This window comes from Athene cunicularia (assembly GCF_003259725.1).
Source record: "Athene cunicularia isolate RWA chromosome 2 unlocalized genomic scaffold, athCun1 chr2_part1, whole genome shotgun sequence".
Taxonomy (NCBI): domain Eukaryota; kingdom Metazoa; phylum Chordata; class Aves; order Strigiformes; family Strigidae; genus Athene; species Athene cunicularia.
Window position 1 is genome coordinate 132,857,233 of NW_020799095.1, and position 11,710 is coordinate 132,868,942.

The following is an 11,710-nucleotide window of genomic DNA, read 5'->3' on the forward strand; positions in this document are numbered from 1 at the left end:
ACCAGATTAAATCATGAGTTGTAGTCACAGGCTCTGTAGTTTCCCTGACAATAATAGCACTTCTGTCATATGCTGATGAACTGCTATTGACTAATTTTGTAGTTTTAGACATTTCTAAAAATGTTGCCCAAGCTTGTTCATTTATTAAAGTACATTGTTGCTGCTGCAAGGACAATCAAACAGAAGGAAATTCAATTTGGAATAGGCCATGTGACAAAGCATGAGCTAATTCAGCCTGCAACTACACCATGTAACATAATGCTTATATGAGTACCTACAACATGGTAACACCACTGATGTTAAAACTGCTTTTATTCTTTCCTTACAGTTAACTAAAGCAGCTTAACTCTTACAGTGGCGATGTGGACATAGATGGCAGGCAAAAATCAACAAGTATGGTGATACCTTCATTCCTCTGTCTGCATCCTTAATAACAGCCCCAGAAGCGGCTTAAGAACCACTATATTAGGATTATTTTACTATAGGATTTCCAGTGCACTAGATAAGCATCAGTGGTTATCTAAAGTGGTTTAATAGCATCAGAAGATAGGAGAGAATCTGAGTCCATAGTCACATCACATCTCAGAAGAAAAATCTCATCTTTCACTCCAGTCATTAGAGAGCTAAGGTGGCTCTTAGCAGCCATTCTCTTACCTTTGGATGTAGCTTCTCAGGAGTAAGGAACAGGACCTGCTCATTAGTACATGGAAGAAACTTCTGTCACTGAAATCTCTGTATGATTTTTACACATGTATACACATTACTGTATAAAACATAAACCCCACAAAAAACACTGAGTTTAAAGGCTAGTCAAAACAATGAATTTATAGGTGAATATACTTGTGTAAAACTTTCAAATAATTTCTGATAATTATCCAATCATTGAAAGAACACAACTGTTCAGCTGGTTCATGGATAGAATGAAGAACTAAACTATTAATACTATTTTAACTTTAGAACTGACAAACCCAAAGACCAAGGGAAAAAGAAAGGCAAAAAATTCTTAACAGATTTTGTTTGGCTTAGCCATACCTAATGCCATTTTGTAGATGTGAGTTGCAATTTGGAGAAAACCATGGGAAGTAAACTTGTAGAGGTGAGCATAACCACTCTGTAGGGTAGCTACTAGCTTCAAAAGGAGGAACCCCTATCAGGAGCTAGGTGTTCAGAGAGGGGTTACATTACTTCAGGTTTACTCTTCCTTTCCACTGTTTCATCCTGTGGAAACTATACGTCAAAGTCCTAATTTGGCTGTTAATTCAGGACTGAACCAGATTTGGCAAGAGGAACTCCAGTCTTAAATCTGAAAGCAATGATATCTCTTAGGTGAAGGTTCATGAGAACTGAGTCAGATCATCTAACTAAATGTAGTAAGACCTTAACATAGCCTACAGGTTAGACAGGGTTAGAGGAGAGGGCTCCTAAGAGATTCTCTCAGGCTGCTAAATACAGAGTAACTGACAGCTACTGGCTTGAGCAAAAGCATTCCGAGGAGTACCACACTTTTCGTCCTAAACTTCTGAATACAAAAGTTATTCTCTCAAAGGTCCAAAATTATAGTGTACAGACACACACACATATATATATGTATATGTGTGTATTACATTAACATACACTGTTACACCTTCCACTCTTATTTAGCTACCTTAATCTTAATAGAACCTATTCCAAACAGTATAGGAGTCATTCCAGGTCTTGTCTTCCCTTACCCCAAATCACAGGGTTATTAAAAAAACGTAAGACTCTCAATAAAACTTTGCATATGACTTGACTCATAAAACTTGGCAATACAGTCATATGCTTACCCATTCAAGCTAAGTCAAAAAACATGTGGTAATATGTTAAGAGTGCCAGGGATTTGCAAAGCTCTGGAAGTCCCCAAGATGAACATGAACTTTTAAGTTCTAAAGAGTGTGTGAAATACACATGCAAATTAGAACTCAAAGCGGTTAAGTTAATTTTTTAGTTTGTTTCCATCTACAAAGGGATTTTATAGACCATTCTAGTCTACTCTGACAAAACTGCCTTTATTTGAAATCTAATATACAAACTTACCTTTATTTGTAAAAGCAAACCTATATTAGACTGCACAGAAGAGAGTAAGTGCATTTCCAGACTTTGTGCATATTCCTGAAGATGTACATTAGTATATTGAAGAACAATGTTCAGCAATATAAATTAAAATAAAATGTCCTGAATTTAATAATTTGATATTTTAATTGGCCCTTGTGGTAGGGTGATATCCTGTAATGAAGAAAGATGTCCTAAGTTTGGGGTTTTTTTTAGAATTTCTCCATCTTCTAATTAAAATACAAGAAAATGTGAAAGGAAAATTAAGATTATGACATTCACACTCTGTCACCTATTCTTCAGAGAACATACCAACAGTACATTTTACATCTAGTCATTAGAGCTACAGGAGTAAATTAAGGCCTGGGTGTCTAAATCCTATTTGCATCTTTCACTGTGTGTGAGCAAGATTGGGAGATCCACAGCAGAAGAGACCGCCTCCTATTCCCTGTTCCCCTGTAGTCAAAGATCAGTGGGTTAGATTAGCATGATCATTTGGAGGAGAGTTTCAATATGCTAAAAAATACATTTAGGACTAGACTTAGTTGTTTTACATTTTAGTTCTCCACTGTGGCAGACAGTTTTGCACTTCATTTTTCCCTTTCAAGCTCTAGTCCTACTATCTTATGCTGCTTATTTATTGAAATGATGTTTTCAATATATTCCTGTCAGGCTTGTAGAAGTCTTTGACACACTCCAAGTGAGCAGTAGCACAATAACATGGAAATATTTTCATGGCACTGTTCAGAGACTTTAGAGCTACAGGCTGTATCATGAACTGCAGGAATTAGCATTGTTCCTCAAAGTAAATGAAGCTCCACTAATATCAGGTTTTCCTGAAATCGCTCTTGGATCAAGCTCCAAATTTTCCATTTGTAAAAAGTTCAGCCATTTGATGAAGTTTCGCTTGTCTGCAAACAGACAGCTGGCTTTTTTTTTCCCACTGGAAAAAAGTGATAACAGCTAATAGACAAAGGCTTTTGTTTGTTTGCTACAAAACAGCTGCTTCTAATCTACCCTGGACTCGCACTGGTATTGCAGTATCAAGGAGGATGTAAGCAAACAAACAAGAGGACAATGAGATCCTGAAGGGCAGATTTCCAGCACCAGAAAACCCACCAGTAGTGGATTCAGATGCAATCTGATGCAATAGCAATGTAGTTCACTGCAGTCATTTATTATATTGTCCTTTAGCTCCAAATGTGCAGAATAGTTTTCTACTGAGCCTGCATAATTGCATTGCAGGAGATATCTGGGACTCCTGGAAATGCTGGCAGCTGGGATCATTTTCTTCAGAACTAGCACGTGAGGCTCTTAAAATTCAGAAAGGCATTTTGTTATTTTTCACAGTGTTCAAATCTTACTTGTTTATTCATGGCTGTCCAGAGCAAAAGGGTAAAGAGAAAGGCTCTGTCAGTAATAAAACCTCCATCCCTATCTGCAATTCTGTCCCTGATGACTGGTCTGTGTCACAGAAATCCAGCTAGCTGACACTGCAGCACCCGTCTCTCATTTCACTTCCCTGTGTGCTGTTCTCCCCCTCCTTATTCATCACAGATCTAGAGCTGGAAGGATAAAATTTGAGGGGAAGCCAATATTTCCTCACACTTAATCTGTGTGTCCAGAGACAGTATACACTCTGGCCATGCTGTTAATCTCTAAATCCCCTAAACAGATAAAGCTTTCTAGAGAAGCTGCTGTAGACACTGAGGAGAAGATAAAACTCACTTGGTTGCTTCCTTGGAAGACTTCAACGTCCTAGCCTGATTGTGGACATAAAGTGCAGGAACAAATCCCTGTCTTGGTCTGGCAATTTCTTCCTGTAGGAGGAGATAAAACATGCTGAAACTAGGGGCAGAACTATAGAACTTCATTCCAAAAATATGGGACATCAAGAAACCTATCAAAACAACCTCCAACTCGGCTGCTGTTTGAAGTGAACATGATGGCTTCTCCTGGGCAGGCTCAGTATGGACATGGCACTTGTTTGTCTACGGATTAAAGTGTCCTTGACAAAGTAAAGGTCACTGAAAGCATCACATAATGCTGCAACTTTTCTGTGGACTCCAAAACTCTGCTCATTAGTTACTCATTTCTTGCTCTTCCAACCAGTAGCAAGGAGAAGTGGAAAGTATCACATATATTTGTTCTCTGCCTACTTGAATTACCCATTAAACAGACCTAGGCTAAAGTCTCACTTTCAGTACAGACAATTCTGCATAGGATAGTCCAGCCTAGCTATAAGATCCGCTTAGCTCTGCGGCAATTTGTGACATTTAGGCTTTGCCAGAAAAGAAAAAAAGGAAGGTCAAGAATAATACAAGATTGGAATGCTGCTGACAGGACTTCCACAGGAGCTGGCACAAACTGGCACTAAATCAAGTGATAGCTTTTTGACCCTGCTACAGTTACCCTCAGTGACCTTGAGAAAAACCAAAGCCTTTCTGAGTCTCAGTTTCCAAGGTAAAGAATGAAGTAATGCCCCTTTGCCCACTATTTCCATTTAAAATGCAAAGATTTTGGTGATGGACATCTCATTGCATGAATGCACAGTGCCCATAGCTCCAGGATTCTGATTTCAAGTATGTTATAATGTGTATATTAAACTGAATTAAAGAACTGCCTCTGTAAAAGACAAGTATATGCTTGAAATTTATGTCTCAAAATTCAGCAGGGTCTTAGAGTAACACGTTAGTAGAAAGCCTATTCATCTGCTTTCTTTTCAAAAAAACAAGGATGGTGCAAGAGCAAAATCCTCATCCATGAAGTAAGGATTCACAGAGGGTAAAGATGCAAGTATCCTGCATCAAGATAAGGCCTCTGATTCATTTTACTGCAGCCATTAAGTTTCATTTCTTGGGAGATGCTCCCCATGTATAGATGTGTACCAAACACCTGGAAATCTCTTGAGTGAAATTTATTGCTGCTACTGCAAATTGCTTGCAAATTAGGTTTCATTGGATTTTCAAGCTCCCCCACCCCCCCTTTATTTTACTTCCTCCAAGAAACCCATCAGCCCACATAAGAAACATACAAACATTCTTGATATACATATATATACATGCATAAATTATATGTTAAGAGAAAAAGTACGTTAAACTGCAGTGCATTCAAAAGTGAATAAATTTTAGCAATGGATACACATACAGCCTTCATTCTGTCTTTGTGCTTGTTCATTACATAGTATTCTCCAAACAATAAATGAGTATTTATTCTCCTACTGTTCTTCTTAGGTAACTAGCAGATAATATTCCCAGTGTCAAATGGTTTATTTTTTGAACCTGTTGCTAATCTGTTCAACAGACTGTTCAGAAGCTATATGTCTGGGGTAGAAACCCCTTGACTAATAATTATAATTAAGTAATGAAGATTATGTCACTATATCTGGTGATCTGGCAGGTAAGGGAATACATGAAAAAACAGAATATATATAGATGAGCCAGTCGAGAAGATATGCATCCTATAATCTTCAGGGTATTCACTAATAAAATTACCAAATGACTTGTAATTATATTTTGTAAGCTAAGGGAGAGCCAGAATCATATCTAAGGAATTGGAGATGAAAAGATGGATTGATTTTTTTTTTGTTATATATAAAGAAATACTAGTAATTACATTTTTCTAAACGTATCTTGAACTATAGTAAATTAATTAAGGTAATAAATAAGAAGATCTATATGTATCTACACCAGCAAGGACTAATAAGTGAAATGATGCAAATGCAAAGGCATATGACACCTTAATATTTTGGTTCAGAATTTGATCACATAGCTATTAGATACAGCTAGAAAATCTTATAGGACTTTAGAAGTCATGGAGACAGGAGCCATTCCATAGTCAATGGCAACATGAGTTTGAGATCCCTCTCCAGTGAAACAGTACAATGATAAACAGTAAAATCCAAACTTGCTCCATATTCTCCAAACACAGAGAAAGCCTTCAGTGTAAAAAAAAAAAAAAAAAAAAAAAAAAAAAAAAAAAAAAAAAAAAAATACTCCAAATTTGATAGAAATTTTCAAGAAAACTTTCCAATTAGCATGAAATATCATGGGTGGAATTCTACATGAATTTGAAGTCAACAACAAAATACCCATGAACTTCTGTGGCAGCAGACAATGTTTTGTGCTATTTTATTCAACATACATTTTTACACTGTATTTATTGCTGTGGTCTCTGAGTATCTTGCAGAGAATTAGGGAAATTAGTGTCTGTCACACGTGGTTGCTCAGCTGGTCCCTTGGGGTAGAAGTGAATGTGTCTAGAGGTGAAATGGAAGGATCATGCCAGGTAACTCCAGTGTTTCTTTACCAAAAATCTGCAGTGCATGTGGATGCAGGAGTTGAAGTATACCTAGAAACAGGCACGTGTGCCATGTGGCTACCACATGGATTCAGCCACTGTAAGGAGCGCTATAATGATGCCAGTGTACAGAGACTGCCAGGAAAAAGGTCTGAGCCCATACCTGTACCTCTATTCACCAGCTTGATTGTACATGCACTTATATGAAGCTCTGAGCAGTGCTAGCAATAAGCAGCTGCAAGGAGAAGGGAGTTTAAAATCACATTTCACTTTCACAGCATTACACTGACAGTCTTTCATCTGCCCAGTTATCATCTGACCTATATTTCATCCTCTTCAAAGTAGCTTAACTTGTAAGAATCTTCCTCTTTGTACATTTTTAATTCAGAAGAGTAGCTTGTACTGATTATACTACAGAACCTTTGAGTTTTACCACAGGTGGAATGACTACCTACATTTATTTAGCTTGCTCAGCAAACAGTCCTTTAAGAGTATTTACTGACAAATTAAAAAAGGCAAGTTAACTGTTGCAGAAATACAAAGGGATCACACAAGACATCATTAAAGACTAGTAAATTGAAAAATGTAAAACTTCTGTTAGGTAACCCATCTACCTTTTGATCTACTGTCATAATTCTTAAAAAACCCCACAAATCAAACCCAAAATGCTACTGTAGCTGCTCAGTGGTAGAATACAGAAGATAGAATTTCAGCAATCAGGTGATACAAATTGATGGAAATAAAAAAATGCCCACTTTTAATTTCAGTAGATTCTAAAGGTATTCAAATGAAAAACTCTGAAACTATGTCTTAATGTCAGTAAATATTCAGTTTGTGGTGTACTTAGAGATTATATTGCTAGCTCTGCAGAGCATCAAAATAACAGATCAGTCATATTTTATACATTTGAAGAGTACTGATAATAGATCTGACATAGCATTTCCTCAAATCCTGTTCTTCATTGATCTGAATCTGAAAAGAAAGCAGGTGTGATTTTTTTCCAGTGCAGCAGGCAACATTTTATAAAAGAACTCAAGACTAAACAGTCAACAAAGTCTCATTACGAATGCAAGAAAATCAAACACCATCATATTTTCTTGTTACTATTATGAAAACATTCAGCTTGTGTAACATGCACTCCCTGCAGGAAAAAACAAGTTCAGCATTATGTAAACAACAGTGTCCTTAGCAATGGGAAATCTAGGGAAAGTCACACCATGAAAATTTTCAATGTAAAGAAACTAGTGAGGTTGTCTCCTCCACTCATACACTGTATTTTAAAAGTCAGCATTTTTCAGGCAGGCAGCTACAGTGAAATCTTAGTTTCTGTATTAAAATAATAAATAACTACAGTATCAGAGATATAACCCAGTCTGCTGACTACTACTGAATATTGATATTGTGAAATAAAAAGTCTGGTTTTCTTTGGATAGCTCTTCCAATTACAAAAATTTCTATTCATTATAAATATACATCATGGCAAGTCTTGGAAGTAAAATACTGTGAAAATGACACCACAGATAGGCTTTTAACTGATGTTCTTTAACTTTCTTCTGTAAACAGTAATAGGTTAAATACTACCAGCTTACAAATAATAAAAACAAATGTTTGTAAGTGTGTGTCATCAATATTATTACCAAGTAAGACATTTACTTCATTACTCCTGTTGAAATTTACCAATATTCTGATCAGTAGAAGTCTCTTTCCTTCCCTAAGGAAAGTTCACATTCACACTTGCTTTAAAGTGTGCAGTTTTCAGTTTTCTCTGAAGTGATCCAATTGTGCTTTTAAAAAATCTAGATCTGTAAGTCTTTTGCATAAAAATAAATAGCCCTCACTGCTGTTTTTTGTATCCTGGGGAATTCAGAGCTGTTAGTAGTGGTGGTCCACATCAAAATTGTGGCTCTGATGTTGGGACATGCACATTTTTTCCCAGACTTGGTGTTCATATTCCTTTCTTAACCCACATGTGCAAAGGGTCTTCCTTTTCATTTTGAGGGAATATGTTGTGTAATGTGAGAAACATACATTAAGAAATTCAACAAACACATCAGTTGGTACAGGCAGTATCATACTTTTCTTATGCTTTCTGCAGGTGTTAGCCATAACATACACAAAAAGAAGCAAATATTCCCAATATTGAAGTTATGGAATTCTAGGAGGAAGCCATTTGTTCTGGTGTTCTGGGAGAAGCCAGTGCTTGTCATGCACAGAACACCTGGATGGAGTCCAGGGGCAGAGGGACTTTTGTTCCTGCTAAATGAAGGAGCAGTTGAAAGTAGGTTGAGCAGCAGGTCAAGGTAGGATGGCGGGGTAGGATGGCAGGGCCAGAGTGTGGCTAAACTACACAGACCAGCAGACAGGCTGACAGCAGATATGTGTGTCTGTTGATCCAAGGCAAAAGAGAACAAGGGAGGGAGGGCAGAGTCATCACCCCAAGGAGCTGTGTTTGCAGTTGTGTGGGGAAGGAGCATGCTGAGCTCCTGAGGTGAAACTCCCTGGAAAGGACAGCTCAGAAAATGTGAGGAAGTGAACCGGCTGCTGCTGTTTGGTCTCAGTATGTCCACACAAGCAGGACACTGTGTAGATTTCTTTGTAAATAAACTGACTTTCACGAAAGAAAGACCTTATTGTAAAAATCAATTTCCCCTACCAGCAGAGTAATTGGGTACAGCTCTGAATACTGGCTAAGCACTTGAGTCAAAAAGCAACAAGATAAAGCTTTGAGCCTGGCAGAAAGCTTACTAAAAGAATCTTTTCAAGCCTATTCTGGAACATTACACAACTTATTTCTTCTCCAGTCTTATCCCCAGTGCTCACTGCCCCCATTCTCAGGGGTTCCTTTCTTACTGCCAGTATGTGAAAAGCATAAACACTAGAGATAGTCTGCCTTCCTACAGCAGATTTCTTTCATGCCTGTTTAGGTTTCAAAGCAAAGTCCAAATACAGATGATGTGGGAAAATCAACCCTAACAAACAGGAAATTCATGGCAAACAAATGGGTGGAGGCATAAGAGGAATGCTATCTCTTACCAAGGTTTAAATATCTATGCATCAATTGGAAGGCATACAGTGGTCCTGACTGTTTTTAAAGTGGAGGTATTCTCCTTTTTGCACAGAAGGGTGAAGAATCAGGAGAGATTACAGCTAAACTGTGGCTGGACTCATTATCAGCTTGCTTGCTCCAGCTCTCAAACCACTCAAATTGTTCCTCCATATGCAATATCATTATGCAAAAGTGTAATAGTCGTCTTCTGTAACACCCCAATATACAATTAGCCTGGGGAACTTGGAAGATGCTATGCACGTATATGTGTATATGTCTTTTTGATAAAGCCCTATACTCAGAATACATCACTGAAGAAATATTATTATTCAATAAGCCTGTGTTTCCTTGTGCTTTATTCTGAGATTAAGCAGACTATTATGAAACAATCAAAATAGTAACACCTGAATGTGTGGGGATATAATAGGAAAAAAAAAGTCCCCCTCTACAGGTGTGAACACTAAGCAACTGCAACTGTAGTGAAATTACTCCCTGTAATTTAGGGCAGTTTATATTCTTAAATGTTTTAATCTGTGGATGTGTCTTTGATCTTGAGACAATTGGTCAGTAAAATAAAATTTTATTTATACTGTGTGAGGTACATTTGTTTACATGAAAGTACATTTAATTAATGAAAGGGTTCCTTTTCTTTAGAAACAGTTATATTTTGAGTTTGGGGCATTAGGTAAACAATAGATAGTATATGCAAACTAAATAAAAGTAACATTTGCACTGTGAATTATTTTTTTTCCGTCCTGTTGGAAACAGTTCCTCCTGTTGGAAACATTCCCTCCCTCCCTGCTAGTAACCATAAATCTTTTTCTGTAATGCTCTGTTAGCTTTAATAAGTACAGCACAGTAGCCAGTGCTGGCTTTCACTTACTGTAGCTGAATGTTAAGCAGCATTGCAAAATGTTAAGTTGCAAGATAACTGACTAGTTTTCTTAAGACTTTTTAGGGAGATTGAGAATTAACAATGCTTCTCACCTCCCTCTTCACACTCCAATAGGAAAATGCTAATTCACTATTAACCTTGTCACAGCTGTCTCACATTCCATTTTCTCCATTTCACAATTCAGACAGGAACATATGTGCTGGCACCATGCATCGTTGATGGAAAAGCAGTTAGGATTCCTTTCAGCAAAGATCCTGCTCACAAAACTTAATCCAAAAGAGGGAGAAAACTTATAATATTTAGTGCATTAACTCCATATATCAGAATTGCAATGCTTTTTCATATGATCTTGTTGATAATGTCCTGATGCTTTGTGGCTAAGTTCCTAACTATGGATATCTCTCACCTGACTCCTGAAAAACACTTTAAGGCAGTGGTAGGGTATATTTATACTGTTGGGCTGAATTTCCTGCAGTAGTCCCAGTCCACAGTCATCCATACTGCCTACATGTTGATATGTCTGCAAGGAAAACTTTGGAGACAGGCAGACAGTTTCACAGCATCTGCAGATGTTCACAGCACATTGGTGGATTCCAGTTTGCCTGCCTGCCACCTGCCCTGAGGCATCCTGCCCCCTCCTCACTCTGTGCCGTGACAGTGCCCAATGCTGTGACATATGCTGCTGGACAGAGCAGCTCTCGCCTTCTTAACGTCTGCTGTAACAGCAGCAAAGGTGGTGAGAATGAGCACTAGTTTCCTACAAGCAATGGTTTGATTGTGGTGAATCTCTCCCAGGCCTGGTACACACAGATCAGGAAAACATCTCACTTTGAAATACAACTCCAGTGTGGAACATGCTTGTTCCCCTGAAAAAAGTCACATAATCACAGAATTGTCTAGGTTGGAAAAGAACTTGCAGATCATCCAGTCCAACCATTAACCTCACACTGACAGTTCCCAACTACACCAGATCCCTCAGCACTATGTCAGCCCAACTATTAAACACCTCCAGGGATGAGGACTCCACCACCTCCCTGGGCAGCCCATTCCAGCCCCTAACAACCCGTTCTGGAAAGAAATGCTTCCTAATATCCAGTCTAAACCTTCCCTGGTGCAACTTGAGGCCATTCCCTCTTGTCCTATCACTTGTTACTTGGTTACAGAGACTCATCCCCAGCTCTCTGCACCCTCCTTTCAGGCAGCTGTAGAGGGCGATGAGGTCTCCCCTCAGCCTCCTCTTCTCCAGACTAAACACCCCCAGTTCCCTCAGCCGCTCCCCGTACGACCTGTGCTCCAGACCCTGCACCAGCTCCGTTGCCCTTCTCTGGACACGCTCGAGTCATTCAATGTCCTTTTTGTAGTGAGGGGCCCAAAACTGAACACAGGAATCGAGGGGCGGC